Source organism: Gouania willdenowi, chromosome 12 (assembly GCF_900634775.1).
Source record: "Gouania willdenowi chromosome 12, fGouWil2.1, whole genome shotgun sequence".
NCBI classification, from domain to species: Eukaryota; Metazoa; Chordata; class Actinopteri; order Blenniiformes; family Gobiesocidae; genus Gouania; species Gouania willdenowi.
Window position 1 is genome coordinate 25,084,216 of NC_041055.1, and position 17,194 is coordinate 25,101,409.

At 36.8% G+C, this 17,194-nt stretch overlaps 1 protein-coding gene across 2 annotated transcripts in view; it reads left to right on the forward strand.

Moving 5' to 3' along the window:
- astn2 (astrotactin 2) overlaps positions 1 to 17,194 on the forward strand; it is a 339,835-nt gene that overhangs the window by 155,017 nt on the left and 167,624 nt on the right. The gene's annotated exons all lie outside the window — the stretch shown is intronic.

A 17,194-nucleotide genomic window follows, 5' to 3' on the forward strand; every position in this document is an offset into this window, starting at 1 on the left:
GTTGTAGTCAGACAAATGGGGTACTGGGATTCAGAAATAAGAGAAAGGTGGTACTTTATGGGGCCATTATTGGAACAAAACTTTGTCTGTGCATAACATAATCTGTTTGTACATTGATCTGTGTGTGCTGTTACAGTTATTGAGTCAAACAGTGTTATTGTATTGAATGGATTTTTTTCTACTGAATTATTGGTAAAACTATAAAAGTTTTCATAAATTCTGTACCAAAAAGGTTTTTTTTTATTTACTAAATTATGGCAGAGCTTATGTTGGCTCTGCTAAACCGAACAGATGTGAGTAAACGTCTCTCTGGTGTGTAGAAGCTAGACAAATTTAAAAGCTCTTCAAGGATTCAAGGATACTTTAATAGTGATTCATGATGTTGGTACATGTACAGAATGAGTCCCCCGTTAAGCATTTGAAAAAGAAAAAAAAAATTCTTTTAAAAAACATATAGAAAAAAAACAGATTTTGCAGCAGCAGAAAAATGAAAAGTGCAAATATGCATGGAGGTTATTTTCTTTGCATCAACCGTCCAAGTGGTTCCATCCGATCACTGTGGGATAATCTGTAAACTTCAGAACAGCCCAGTTGTTTGAGTGGGATGACTTTACTGATGGTAACAGGTTGAACAGGATGAGGCATTATTATTATTATTTCCTTTTTCCTCAGAATGAATAGTTACTTTAAGAACCGTACCACATATAGACTGGCTACCTTTGGTTTGGGCTTGTGAGATTGGACAAAAACTGAGAAATGTAGAGTAACTTTATTGATCCCCCAGTGGGAACATTTACTGTCATTACAACTCAAGAAAAAAACTAAAACAGAAGGCAACACACAGAAAACCAAAAAGACACCTGAAAAATAGTGCAATGAAGGAGATAAAATCCAATTCAATAGAGGCTATAAATACTGTATAAATATAAATAGAAAATATAATACAACATATATATATATATAGTTGTAAATAAAATATTACAAAAAATACAGGCATATAAAATGAGAATAAGGATTTATTTCCCCCCAGAAACATTTTTAATATTTATTAGAACAGTTAAAAGATAAGAATTATAACCATTTATCAATTTTGAAAGTAAAAGCAAAACTTGATTTCAAGCAGAGGAGAACACATTAAAAGGTCAATTACATAATGGTCTGTAGTTTAATACAGAATTGTATATTTATCTTGTATTTCTGTAATATCTTTTACTTTTTCACCTGCTTTTTTTCGGTAATTTCTGTCGTGTGTGGTTCATTTGGGGTTACACCACACGAACTACAGAAGTTTGCATGTGTTTGCTATTTAATGCTATTATTATTTGCTATTTTCTTGGGTGTTTGTATTACAGCAAAAGCTGAAGACAAGAACGTGCCGACTTTTTCAAGAAACAGTCTCTTTGGTGCCAGTGGAAAAACGGTGGTGTTATGTTGTCGACGTGTGTTGAAATGTTCCACATCTAAAGAGAGTTTGTTTGACATTAGTGTACTGTGCTTTCTGCTGGGCTCATTCAAACAGACTATCTTGCAGCTTGAATAAAACGTGTTGGCTTTTCACTGTGTGGAAGCAGTTTAGCGAAGTTGAATTTATAGAATTGTCCCTGTGCAATTATTGATGAGAATCTGCACTTTGTACAATTATGTAGTTGAGGCACACGTGATGCCTCCCGCCTTCATGAAAGTAGGTCTGTCCTGTGTAATCTTCCATTTTCAGATATAAATGGTTACCTTGTGCCAATTTAAAATCACAGTGGGGTCTGGTTATGATAAAAAAAAATAATAATTTAAAAAAGTGCTACTGTGCATTTTCCTCCATGCTGTCGTGTTAAATGTATTTTTCAGTGCAGACTAGAAGCAGTGGTGGTGTTTTGATGTGTCATAACAAATACATGGGCTTATTAGGATGAGGATAAAATTATGGTTATTATTTTGGTTTTATTTAGTTCAATTGATGCTTTGAAGTTGAACATGAAAGTTGTGTGTGTGAAACGAAGGCGAGGGAGTTGATGTTTCATCCCCGCTCAGCTCTACTTTTAGCAGTCTACAATCTTAACTGCAGACAAAAGTCAGTGATCAGAGCTGCGGGTGTGAGTCCCTGCTGTTTCTCAACAGGTCATACAGTTTAGCTGCTGTCAAGTTAGAACACTGTGTGTGTGTGTGTATTTATGTTTAGATCCAAGACCTTTGTGTTAATCACCATTGTCTTCATTATATACATTTCTGGCTGTTTTCTGGAAATAATAATTTAATTATTTACAATTTCAAACCAAAAACCTTGCCATTCTTCGTTCAATTAAAAAAATATATAAATGTTGCATCATATTTTTGAGCAAATAATGCTTAGTTAATAATTTATATTCTTTTCCTGGGGGTTTTATTGCAGAATAGTTCCAACCAGGGTTGGGGTCAATTACATTTTTCAGTTACAATAAAATGTTCTATTACCCATGTTCAATTACGATTCAAGCATGGGCTCTTACTAGAGAGGTTAAAAACCTGGGTGTTAATCTCTGGAAAGGCTCTCGAGTGGTTCAGATCCTACTCTGAGGACCGAACTTACCATGTTGCGATGGGAAACTGTCTCAGACCAAATAGCATTAACCTGTGGGATTCCGCAGGGGTCCATTCTGGGGCATGCTTCCATTAGGTCAATTTATATACAGCAACAATGTGTCCTATCACAATTACGCAGACGATACTCAGATCTACGTTTCACAGACGGCGGGTGAACATGGGCCTGTAGATACACTGGGTCATTGTAGTGAACAGATTAGTGTGTGGGTGCAAAACAACTTTTTCTCCAGTTAAATACAGATATAACGGAGATCATTGTCTTTGACCCACAAAGACAAAGAGAGATGGTTTTTGGTCATCTTGAGGTTCTTGCACTAGAACCAAAAAATCAAGTTAGAAATCTAGGGGTAATCATGGACTCAGATTTGAAGTTCAACAGTCATGTTGTCTATTACATCAGTGGCCTATTACCATCTAAAAACATTGCTAAAAATAAAAAAAAAAAAAAACGGACTTGGAGAGACTATATCATTCATTTGTCTCCAGCCGGCTAGACTATTGTATTCTCACTGGCCTCTCCAAACATGCTGTTAGACAGCTGCAGTACATCCAAAATGCTGCAGCTCAAGTCCTGACCAGAAGCAGGAAATATGACCATATTAGCCCAGTACTCTGGTCTCTGCACTGGCTTCCTGTCGCTCAGAGAATAGACTTTAAAATAGCTCTGCTTGTGTACAAGTCTCTGACATGTTGCAGCCATATGAGCCACCTCGGGCCTTGAGAACCTCGAGGAGGGGTCTTCTGGTGGTTCCTAGTGTCACGACTAAACATGGTGAGGCTGCGTTTCAGTTTCATGCAGCAAAGGTGTTGAACAGCCTCCGTGAGGACGTGATACAGGCCTCAACTCTGACTATGTTTAAGTCCAGGCTGAAAGCATGTTTATTTACTGCTGCCTATGGCAAATTATTTTATTTTTATTTTATGTCAGATTCAGTGTTGTTAGCATTTATTTTGACCGAGATATGCGCTAGAAAACTTTACTCGTTAATAATTTGCGCATAATTTACCCGAACAAACTCATTTTGATAACTTTAAATCAAGTCCAGCTGAAGACTTTACGTGCCAAGTTTCATGCTGATTGGACAAAATCCCAAGGAGGAGTTAGAAAAAGTAGGTTTTCGTTTTTGCGATTTTGCTCTGAGAAAAGTTTAGGCGGAAATATATAATATATATAATAAAAATCCTTACGATTACAATAGGGTTCCTATCACCGCTGGTCCTACGAACCTCGTATGCTTACATACGCGGTTCCCCGGCCCCGGGGGCTTGGCCCCCTAATAATGAATAAATAACACAATAAAGTTAAGTTTCCTTGTGTGTTCACTTTCTGTTAGCATCAATTATGATAACGGGTCCTAAATCAGCTGTAAAATACACTTAAAACAAATATTTATCCTGTCATTTCTTTCCTGTCTATTGGTTACCTTATTTGACTTCCTAATCAATGAAAATATAGGTTTTAATATTTTTGGTGTGGGTGTCTGAGATTTTTTTTGTTAGTATACCCCTCCATTTATTTTTTTTCAATATAGTAAAATGTGGGAAACCTTATATGGAACATATTTTAATAATTAACTACATATGTGTAGAACTGTACATAGAACTGTAACATGGTTCCCCGGTTTTAAATTCTAATAGACAATTTTGAAAGAATTTCCATGGAAATTACAAAGTCAATTATTTGAACTCAATTACAATTTAATTATGATTACAACAGCAACAGATTTTTTAAATTACAATTATAATTATGCCGTAATTGTAATTCATTATCAATTACACAGTCACAGGTAAAATTTACCCCAACCCTGGTCCCAACTGCCAATGTTTGTTTGATAATGGTGGCACTTCTTTTATTGTAAATAATTTAGTTAGCAATAATCCTTATTTATTTATTTTTTTAATTGTCTCTTTGAAGATTAAGCACCTCTTGTACTGCTCAGGGCTGTATTTGCTATAAACACCTGCATTTGACTTTGTTGTTAGGCAACATCAAAACATCAAAGGAATTTCTAGAGCTGCCAGTGGTACACTGGGTATGGTTTCAGGGTGAGATGAGTTTACTATGTTCATGTCAACCATAAAGGACAGACTGAGCTCTTTTCTTAGCTCCAGATGATTTTTAAATTATGGCTACATCAACTCCTCTAAATTCAATTCATATTTTTGGGTTTTTTTTTAAAATTTTCTTAACAATTGTGTCCCTCTCATCACTAGTTTTACTTTTCCTCATCTAATAGAAAAGGTGGGGAAGAATAGACTGTTTTACAGTCAGGGTGAGATGTGAGGTTGTAGATTATATTGTGCCTATTATGTTGTGTAATCCAGCCAGTATGGTGACAAGTGTGAAGCTTAGCTATAATGGTGGTCGCTGTGAACAGGGGGAATGAGTGAATGGTAGTACCTAAAGCAGGTATTTGGGATTAACGTGTCTAAGGTTTAGCCCAGTATGAGTTTTATCCCACATCCCAAGGCGTGCCAGTGCATCATATACCAGTATATGTGCAAAAAAAAAAACGCTACTGCAAGCCCAGGAACTGCCCTGGGCCCGCAGATGCAGGCAGGCCAGCAGAAAGAGCGGGGGCCAGGGAGCCCCAGGCAACCCCTCCGCGGCCGAGCAACCCCCCAGATGCCCTCAAGATCCCAGGCCGAGAGGCAGCCACCGCCCCCCACACACACATCCGAGGAAGCCCCAAGCAGCCGAGCACCCAGCGCATCCCCCCACCGACCCCAACCCCCAACCCCAAGGCCCCACGCCAGCATCCAGCCCCCCCCCACCCACACCCAAGCACCCAACCCCCCGAGGGAAGGGCCCAGAGAGCCCCCCGCCCGAGACCCCAGCAGAGGAGCCAAGGCCCCTGCCCAGCAGACGGCCAGAGCCACGCGGAACGGGCAGCCGGCAGGCGCCCGCCGGTGGGCCCAGAGCCACCAGGGTCCGGACCCCAGGCCAGAAGGACCCGGAACGGAAGCAGCACCGAGAGCAGCGCCCCCAGGGACGACAACCACGCCCATAGTCACCGAGGGCACCAAGGGGATGCTGCAAGCTGCCCCGCCGGCCCCCAGGCGCACTGACCAGACTGACTTTTCAAACTGTTTCAGCTGATGGCGTTACTCCAGTTCAATTATCGACCTGTCCATCTTGTGCACTTCCTTCAAATTTGTAAATTCAATTAAAATACCAGCTTAATAAAGATCATGGATCTGGTTAGTAAATGGTGTAGCTCGTAAATTTACATTTTCAAAGTGAGAACTCAGAAATCTCTCTTGTCCCATCAATAATCATAATACATTTTATTTATATAAGCTCTTTTCAAAAACTCTAAGACATTATACAGTTGTTAAAACAATTACACAAGTCAGAAAAAGAAACCAGCAACAATAAAGTAAATACAGAAAATACATAACAATCAAAAGTTAAAAGCTTGTAGATGAAAAATGGAAACTGAGGTCTGTCGCTTTGATACTGTTTCTCACATCGGTTTTACTAAAGTGCTCAGATCAGCAGGAAGCCATGGTCTCCCTCAAACCGAATGTGTGCATCTCCGCTGGAGACCCTGGAAGTCGAGGTTTGTCGTTCAGAGAGTCCCATTAATGGGAGAAGGAGTGTGGAAGCAGAGGAGGTCTGTCGCTTTGATACGGCTTCTCATCTTTTTACAAAAGTGCTCGGATACGTGCATCATAGGGGGGATTTGTAGAGTCCGAATCCGCCCGCTGGAGACGCAGATAGTCAGTGTTTTCATTCACCAGGGGTGGAAGCGAGGGGACTGCCTTGCTTCATTACCGATGCTCTCATCGGTTTTAAAAAGTGCTCGGATCGGACAGAAATTAGCAACAGCGGAAAACTCTGGACACCTCCTCGAGTCCAAATATGTGTGATAGTAACAATATAAACACTAATGATTTCTCGAATAATGTTATAAATGCTGTTAGGTTGGAAATATCAACAGAGTGAACAAGCTTGTTTACGTTTATATCCCTCTTGACCTATGCGTAATTCCAGAGTGTGAAAAGGCTTTTTATAAAATGATTCTACCAATCGCTTGTAAAATCAATTATGTAACCAAAGTTGTTACGTTAGTCTTTGTCAGCACGTTTTCATTTCATTTTGCACATTTCCCCACACTTTCCCATAGTATGACTTTTGCCTTTATATTTGTCTTTCCTTCTGCCTCATCCAGGTTAGCACACACAGCTTTCAAAAAGTCTTTTCTGACAAGCTAGAAGTTATAAACTGCCGAGATTAGCTGCTAAATTGAACGTGCTCTGTCGCCTCTGACCATACTCTTCCTCTTCATCTTAATTTAGGGAATATATGCTCCTCTGAGTTTTGCTTCACGCACTTGTCCTGAGCGTTCAGCTACATCACCGTCTGGCATCAAAGGCAGCTACAGTACCTGAGTTTCTATGTGTCAGCCTGAGTCTATCTTTACATCAATACACCAGCTTTGAAAAAAAAAGAAGAGAAAAAGCCAGTGAGGGAGACATAGGCAGATAATAAGGAGCAGAAAATTTTACTTAAAACCGTACATGAGAAAAATGTAATGTATTTCCGAGAAACTTGGTTAAGTTATCCAATAAATGAGAAACTAAAATTTATAGTTTTGTTCTGAGGAGTGTTAAAAAGCTAAGGAATACATTCATACGCGGAGTTAAAGTGGAGTACTTTTCATTTTTCATTACAGTTTTCCCAAGTTCATTTAAAAAAATTCTTAATATAATATACCTAATATAAAAAAATGCCATAAAGTACCATAAAACACAGTGACTGTACAAAGTATATATTAATTTAGTTGTTGTTCTTTTAAAAATACAAGTTTTTTTAGCACTTGAGTCATGTGGTTCTTGGTAATTCTTTTGTTGTGCAATGCTTCTTCACAATGTAAATGGTGAAGCGGAACTGCAGCCAGCTGTTCATAGATGGATTAGATAGGATTTTTAATGACACACGTCAGCCTCACAGAGCTAAAAAGTAAGAAGAATTCAGGACAGAGCTGCTTTCTTCTTGTAAATAGGACATTATATTTATATTCTTTTACAGCAGTTTCACAGGGTTTTCGGCCTAAATGCTGAGATTTATTGGCTTGATTCTGTCGTCATTTTTTATTTATTTTTTTGAAATAAAATAATTGACAGTGTTTGCTATGATGTTGTCTTACAGTTGTTTATGGTTAAAAACTAAACATTCTAAGCTTTCAAATGGTATATGATACTTGTGATATGCTGCTGTATTTGAGAAGCTTTTAATCCCTTAATGATTGAGAACATGCATTTTGACCCGTATTTGAGACGGTGGACATTAAGGGGTTAAACAATGTGTAAACAGAAATTTTTGTAGCCAACATTATCAATTATGTTACTAATCCTTTTTCCATTATTGTATATGCTACACACATTGTGTTGGGTGCAAATGTCGAGACGGTCTATATATTGAAATCTATTTTTTTTTTTTCTTTTCAGTGTTCGATCCACAGTCTAAAACCTAGAACTGTAGAAGGTTAAATCACTCATCAATATCTGGTTGCCAATTCCTTGTCAATTTCTCTTGTTTATTTGCCGGCCACACACACTACAATCTGTTACGCCACTCAAATGCTACGCTAATCAAATGCTTCTCATGCCTCTGTTCAAGTGCTCTTAAAATCAGGTGAAGGCAGCTCAGGTTCAAGCTGTTTGATTTACTGGCAAATCAAGAGCTGCTCTTAAAGCCCACCTTTGATCAAATTCTATTGTTGCACAAAACGTGGAAAGAGATGGCCTTGATTTTGATATGTGGAACTCTTCAATATAGGTATACAATGTGTGTTTGCTGTATTCAACTTCATTAAACTGATACATAACTGTAGAATAATTCAGAAATTGCTTGGGATTTTTTTTTAAAGCCTTGGTTGGTCTCCAGACAATGTTCAATTTAATAATTAATTCATAAAATATTCTGTCTAACAGTTTATCCAAGAAAATGTTCAATGTCTTTACTCCAATTCAGAATCTGAATACATTTTATGTGTCATTGCACATGTTACAGAGAAACAGCAACAAAATGTAATTTCAGTTTCATCCCGTCCAAGAAAACATGAAAAGGCAATCACACTCAACACTTGTAACACTGCTGTTCGCCAAAAGGGCGGTGCCATTTATTTAGATGAGAAATGGGATAAAAACATACGGAGAGGTGAGGGGAAAAGGCAGGTGTTGAACTGAATTCCCTATTGGAGAGTAAAGTATAAAACTAGGAAAAAACCTCTCAGCATACATGCATTAAGCGAAACTTTCAAAGAAAACACAGTCATGATAACCATAGCGCGTGGGCAGGTGGGGGTGGGTAGTGGTCTGGGGGAGGGGTGTTGGGGGCGGGGGCAGGGCAGAGAGAGGGATAGGATATCCAGCCGCTGGAGGGGGGCGTGCTTTCAGCCTCTCTGGGCGTTACTCCACAGACACCTTTCCTCAGCTGGAGGGGAGGGGGTGGTGGGTAGAGTGCTAGTGAAGGTGGAGACAAAATAAACATTTGCTCTCTCTCTGATACAGTCAGATGTTATGTGGCGACCTTGGTAGGCCTGGTTCAGAAGACAAAAGTCCAGGTGGCAACTGGGGAGAGTAGGGGGGGAGGTGGAGGGGCGAAGCGTCAGATCTGCAAACATCCATGGTGAGATTGAGATACAACCTTTAGCTGGCGTGTTGGGGGGTCGGCCAATGGGTAATAACGATTTGTTTTCGTTTCAGGCTAGCACTCTTTCAGTAGCCTTGAAGTCTCTGGTCTCAGCAGTAAATCCAATAATGTGGCATCAAACAGTTGGCCAAGCATTCATCCTCTCCATGAAGGATTCGATTCCACGCAAACGCTCCAAAGTAGGCTCCTGCTTTTTTTTTTTTTTTTTTTTAAAAAAAAAGAAAAAAAAAAAAAAACAAAGTAGGCTCCTGCTTACTTTTGAGTTTATTCATCGTTATAGTCTGAGAGTTCAATGTTCTGCCCTGTCCTTCAGAGATGACTTCCCAAAACGGCTGCCAACGTAATACAGACTTTATGATAGATTAGAAAGCTGCCAGCTCAAATCAACAGCATCCCTGCTACCATGATTCCAATCATGTATATATCCTCCATGTTCTCTTTTGTTCCAATAATTCATTGTGTCTCGGCTGCAAACGTTCCGTCCAGACACGCAAGCTCACCCCGGCCTGGTCTTCTCATTGAAAACATTTGATCAATATCATTAAGAGACCAGCAGACTACTGCCATAATTTCATTTTTTGTATGAATGCAGAGAGAGTCTCCTATTAGATCCATAAGATAGAAGACAACAAGCAGCAAGGGCAGATAGGGAGGAGAGTGGGAGCAGACCAAAATTACGACCACCTTCACCATGTAGCAGAAGATATGAGATTCAGCATTGAGAATGGTTGTAACCAAGGTTTCTGTTAAGCTCTCTGGGTGCACTTTTTATGCATTATTTTGTAATTTGGGACGCTTTTTTTATTATTATTATTTCGAAAGAGCAAATAAAAAAAAAAAAAAAAAATAGATGAAATGAACAAACAAATCTCAACAGAAATTGCTATAAAAAAAAATAAAAATAAAAGCCAATTTCAACCAAAAGGACAATACAAATGATTACTCCAATTGAGCTATTAAGAAAAACAGAACAAAAAACAAACCAACAAAACAAAAATGAACATGCACCATCAATATCTGTGAGATTCACTTTCTCCTTCCTCATTGCAGTACTTATAAAGATATATATCTTGTACTTTTTTTTAAAACTAAATTATATACATTATATGCATTATGGTCGCAGTTGTGGAAAAAAAAAATGACAAGTATGACTTTTAAACTGAAGCTACTGGACTTTTTTTTGTTTGTATTGGGATTGTGACACCTGACAAAAGCTTAAATGTCACTCTGCCCAATAATGTGACCTCATTGTGTTGTGTATTGATGTTCCCTCCTGGGTTGGACACACACACACACACACACACACACACACACATACACTCAGTGGCTCTACAGCGGCTAAAAATCCTTGAATGTTAAGGATTTCCTTTTGAAGAAGAAATGGCTTTCTCGAAAATTGAGTTTAATTAAATTATGCAGAGTTAATATCAGTGATAGGCTCATGGAGAAAAACAATGGTGATCATAATTTTAATATCTGACACTCATTTAATGAAACTCCTGATTGTTATGCATTATGCAGTTGACAACGGGGGATGACAACAAACCAAGGGCATATTCCGTACTTTTGGCGACACTTTTTTTTTTTTTAAGCAATCACATTTTTGAAACTCCTGACAAGTTTCCATTTACTTATTAGCTGCAAACTGCTAAAGGTTGGCGGCAATAAAAAAAAAACGTAAATAAAACAAAACACGAGACAACAGTCGCGTGCACAAGCCAAGTGATGCCTTGTTAAGTCTCTCAACACTTCCCGTACCAGGTAGCAAATTACAAATTCAAGGTTGTAAAATGTGTCGGCTGCTCTCACACTGTGATGCCCTTTGCAATTACTTCTCAGCATTTTCCAGCTTGTTTATGTGTAATGAGATTGTGTTTGTAGGTGTGTGTGTGTGTGTGTGAAGGGGTTTTTAAAATACTGCGTCTCACCACTGAGCGAAACACTATCGATTGGAGTTATTTTGAGTAACCAAACAGAGCCGTGGGGGAACCGAGACATGACTGAAACTGATGAGACAAATAGACATGAAAAGACGGATAGCCATTACATACCTGTGGGGCATCCTGCACAAATATACAGTCTGAGCTTTTTCTTTTTTTTTTTTTTAGAAGACCTAACTGGGACTAACTCAAAGCAGAACGTAAACCCCTCCTTCCCACCAACGTCTCTTTGATTTTCCGATGTGCAGCGTGCAATTCCTTTGCTGAGTGCAGCATAGCTCGATGGAACGCCTCGGGGCTTCCTTTCTTTCTGACCCCTGCAGCCTGCGCCTGTGTTTGTGCTTGTTTCACAAGAACAAAGCCGCACGTTTCCAATGACTCAGGCAGAACCAGCAAGGAGTTTATACAATTATCCACACAACTACAATATACAGTATATCACTGCTCTAACACATGCTGCAGTGTTTTCTACATTTGCTCTAAATATGACATCAGGGGTTCAATTATAGCTGTAATTGTGTAAATAATTATTAATTACAATTATGCCATGATTACAATTGTAATCGTTGCTGTTGGAATTGTAATTAAAATGTAATTGAGTTTAGATAGTTGACTTTGTAAGTGAAATTGCTATGATGAAACCTATACAAATTGTCAACTGGGGAACCATGTTACAGTTCTAGGTACAGTTCTACATATTTAGTTAACAGTTATTACAATATGTTTCATATCAAGGTTTTCCACATTTTATTTTTATTTTTCATAGAGATTACACCAACTAATTGTACATAAAGTTACAACTTCCTCTGCAATATTGCTGTAAAACCCATGTGACTTGACAATTATTAAAATATGTTTCATATCAAGCTTTCCCACATTTTACCATTTAAAAAAATAAAATTAAATAAAAGCAAAAGTTTGATAAACATACCACTTGTTTTTGATGTTGGCACTTGAATTAAACTTAGTTACCATTTATTTGTTGTCACAAGTTTAAAGAAATGAAATAAATTGTATTTCATTCCTGTTTGTACTGTGAAATCTGTAATTATTGATATTGCGGGGTATAGCGTATTGTTTAGTATCGAGACATATCGGGATATATCATTGTAGAGTGCAAATTGTGAATCATTGTATCATTGTATCATTAGATTCATGCCAATGCACATTTCTAATTGACTCAAAGCAAAAATATTGAGGCTAAATTAATTAAATTAATTAATAAAGTGCACAAATATATATATAGGACTATTAATTATTATTATTCTTATTATTAACAGAGTTTCAATGACTCAGGCTGAATAAGCAAGGAGTTTATACAATTATCCAATTATACAATGCATATCACTGTTCTAACATATGCACACTGCATCTGCTCTGAACATTACATCATGGATGTGATCAAGGTTGGGGTCAATTATAGTTGTAATTGTGTAATTGATAATTAATTACAAATATGGCATAATTGTAACAGTTGCTGTCATAATCCCTAATTAAATTGTAATTGAGATTGATGTTGTAAATGTAATTGCCATTAAAATTCAATAAAAAATGTCAATTTGAATTTAACTCAAAACTGTGGAACCATGTTACAATTATATAGTTCTACACATATTTAGCTTTCTGTTAGCATCTGATCACAGGTCCTAAATCAGTCCAAATACACTAAAAACTAATATCTATCATCTATTTTCTTCTCTATCTATTGGTTATCTTGTTAGGCTTTCTAATCAATGAAAATATAGGTTTTAGTATTTTTTGGTGTGGGCGTCTGAGCCTTTATTGTGTCTGTATACCCCTAGATTTATTTATTTTTAAATGGTAATGTCATGACGTGACACCTGTCATTAGCAAGGCTGTCATTAAGTGTTGGTCGTTACCCTAATCTTCACCCTATCCCAATTTAACCGTACGAGATCCCTCCACCTAACCCTAAAAATGCCAACATAGCTCCAAAGGTGTCGGAATTTTGTGAAAAAGTGTCATAATTTAGGGAACAACACTTAATGACAGCTCAAAAACAGCCTTCGTGACACTGACAGATAATGAAAGTGTAACGACAGCCGTATGTATAAAACTTGAAGTGTTTACATATCAAGCTTTCCCACATTTTACCATTATTTATTTTATTTTTTTTTAAATATAGGCAAAGGCAAGGCAAGGCAAATTTATTTGTATAGCGCATTTCATACTCAAGGCAACTCAATGTGCTTTACATGATAAAACATTCAATTGTTTAAAATCAATAAGAACATTTAAAATCATCAGTAAAATCAATTAAAATCATCAGTAAAATCATCATGACATCAACAACATGACTAAAAATCTCTCTCTCAATCATATGCAGTAGAGAAAAAAAGTGCCTTTAACATTTAAAAATGTTCACATTGGATGCTGACTTCAGCTCTGCTGGCAGTTTGTTCCACTTCTTTGCAGCATAACAACTAAAAGCAGCATCACCATATACTGACACAAAAAAGGCCCAGATGCCCACACTAAAAAAAATATTGAAACCTATATTTTCATTGGTTAGGAAGTCTAACAAGATAAGCAATAGATAGGAAAGATAATAGATGATTTATATTTGCTTTTAGTATATTTTACAGCTAATTTAGTACCCCTTATCATAAGAGATGCTAACAGAAAACTAACACAAGAGGAAGCAGGTTAACTTTTATTGTGTTATTTATTTCAGGCTCAGTAATTGTGATTAACTGTAATTTAACTTTAGTAATAACAAAATTGCAATTGACGTTCTGAAAATAGTTATTGGAAAAAAAAAATGCTGATCACTCTAATCATTAGTGAATCGTAATAGAGCATTTTTTTCTGATAGGGCTTTCTATATGTATAAATTGATACATATTATTCCTATAAATGTGTAAAATTATGTAAATTTGGCTAGTTTCCACTGCCAGTCCCATTAGAAGCTAAGGTGTTAGAAAACTAACCGTAATTTACATAAAGCGCTCAGAGTGGAGAGACCAGCAGACTTTCATTAGGTTAAAAAAGAGCCTAATGCATTGTAAAGGGAATTTACTACAGTAAAATATTCTATAGCACAAGGGACATGATGTGGCACATGTTGCATGTCGATGTGTGTTGATCAAATTATATATTAGGTGTATTCAGCAGAACAGATTTCAAGTTTTGTTTTACTGCAGTAAATACTATATGCACACACACAGGAAGTACGCTGGTGCACAGACACTCAGGCCAACATTTAGCCCCACCCCTTCTCCTTATCACAGCTGATCTGTCTCATGTCAAATTAATGTGAACCAAAATCCTTCATATAAAACACACTTGTATATTTATCATTACTTATCATGAGCTTGTATTGACTCACAGGAGAATATTAACTAAATTCATTATTAAAATGCACATTTCATTATAGGACCACTAACAGGAAATGGCTCTAACAGAGCTGGCTGGTCGACAGGAAGTCCGGTCCTTGTACTTTTTTATATTTTGATAAAATAAATTTACCTTACACCTGCTCATAAATGTCAATATTATTGAGCATCTTGGGTTCTTTGGAACGTGGGTGTTCAGGATCAACATAATTGCCTTAAATGGAAACTGAAGGTAACTGATAGAAATCACAAATGTTGACATTCTCACTTTATATGATAGTGTTTTTTTAAACCGTATTTTATCTATTTGTCATTCTCATCTACTGCTAATTTAAACTCACTACCAAAGTGACATTTTTGGCGTTTGTACAGATTTAAAGTTGTGCCAAAACAATGGCAGATGTTAATATTGTGGCTTTCAATGGAAACACACGGGAAAAGGCAAAGTTTAATGTCAAACCAGAACAAAAATGGCTTTAAGCGATTCACTGTCCTCCTCGTCTGGTGAAGAAACACAATAAATCACAGTAAGAAAGAAATAAAAAACACTTGTTATAAAGGCTGAACGATTAATTGCATTTGCGACATTATGGCGATATCATAAAAAGCCATTTTCTAATCGCAAGGGCTGCGTTTTTTTTTTGCACATGCTGTCAAAGGTTTACACTACAAGGAGTGCAATATTTCTATATGTTGAAGAGGTAAAGCCACAGATTTGTTTGCTTTATTGTTGTAATCTGTGCTTTAAATTTTATATTTTATATTTATTTTATATTATTATCAAATTTAAATAAGTCTGAAATTGTTTATTATGAAACAGATTTGTTGCTTGTGTTCATTGAAAAATACTGTTTGATTTTTTTTTTTTTTTTTTTAAAGTGAACAATGACATAAATTTGAAGCACATTATTAAACTGTAACAACATGCAAACTCTAATATTTTATTATTCATTCAATTTTTATTTCAATTCAATGCCTTTTTGTATCATACAAAGTATATTGAGATTTGGGAGCTTCTCCTGTTTAAAGTGCAGAGCATGTTAAAAGAACACAAACATTACAGTTAGTAAAAACAATGCAAGTTCATAAAACATAATTGCATAAACATAATTACAAAAAACATAAAAACAAATGAAGAATATACAAATGTTTGAACAACGTCATGAGAGTAGGAAACACAAATGTAACAGAATGGTCCAATGTTTAAGGTTAACTGGTGACCAATCACCAGACAATATTAAAAACTGTAAAAATAAAAACAATAGTTAAAAATGAAAAAAAATACAAATAGTAATATAATTCTCAAATAATACACTATTTTGATTACTCAGATTTAGGTATGTGTACATATATTGGGCTGGGTTTTCTCTCGTTTATTAAATATACGTCACATACTATATGTTATATCAGTCCCAGCAAGCCAAAAATAACAACCCGTATACGCAATGGGGAACTAAATCTTCTTTCCCTGTTCTCTACAACTGATAACAGGAATGCAGTAGAATATTTATTGACCTTTTATAATGGACCATAGTTGAACAGGAACATTCCTCACAGGGTAGTAACCGACCTCAGCGGTTGGAGAGTAATGCTCGTATAAGGCTTGTCTTATATGACGGATGTTGTCCCTGAATGACAGGAGGCTGTAATGAATTATTACCCTCCTTCTAAATCGATGCAGAATTACCCATGGCTGCATCGGCATGCATCAATTTAATAGTTCATTTGTCTTTCCCATTGAGGTGTGTGTATGTTTTAATGGCCTTGCCTAAAAAAATGAGCCCTGAAAATTATTTCAATCTATTCATAGTGAAGCAAGTGACACACAGTTTATTTTACTGTTTTATTCTTAGTTTTATCTTTTTCTTTCTGATTTTGTGTAGAAAAAGACACGTCGGCATCAAAACCAAGTTTTGATACATTTAAACACAAAGCGTTTTGTTTTTATTTTGAAAATTTAAGAATGCTTTGATTTTTTTTTTTGTATAGCTTCACTTCCAGGTCTGCTTTTTCAAGGGCTGTGTTCAAAATGGCACTCTATATACACTTCAATCTGAATGAGTATATACTGTCTACTGTATACCATAAGTGTGATTAGGATGATGACTGTTCCCACTGAAGTATACTTCCAAGTTTCCCAAGATGCATTTGGAACCTACAATGACAAAACCCCAAAGCACACGGGGGCTAAATATCTTCGTTGATTCTCCACCGTTGAAAGTTCTGAAAATATTTTAAGTGAGAAAGTCAATATGAAATGTCAAAATGTGGTCATTTGATCCATAAAACTCACGTATTTCCGGAGACCCGCCATCGTGCTACTGACAACATTTTTTGGTTAACTTCAAAATAAGAGCCCCATTTACAAAAAAGTAAAAAGAAAATGAATTGAAGACAAAAAGAGATGCTTTTATTTTGAAAAAGGGATGTATGATGTTTAGCTTGAAACCGGTCCCAGAACGATTTTACATTGCGCTCGTAATGCATCATGGGGTGGTTAAGTTTGACTCGTGTTCCCACCGTGCACACTTAAAAAATAGGCAGTGGCTATTCGTACTGTTGCCGTATCAATATACCAACATTTTATCTGCACGCAGCGCCCCTCATTGGCCAGTTTAGGTCACGTGATAGATCAGTCATTGGCCAATTTTTGTCACATGACT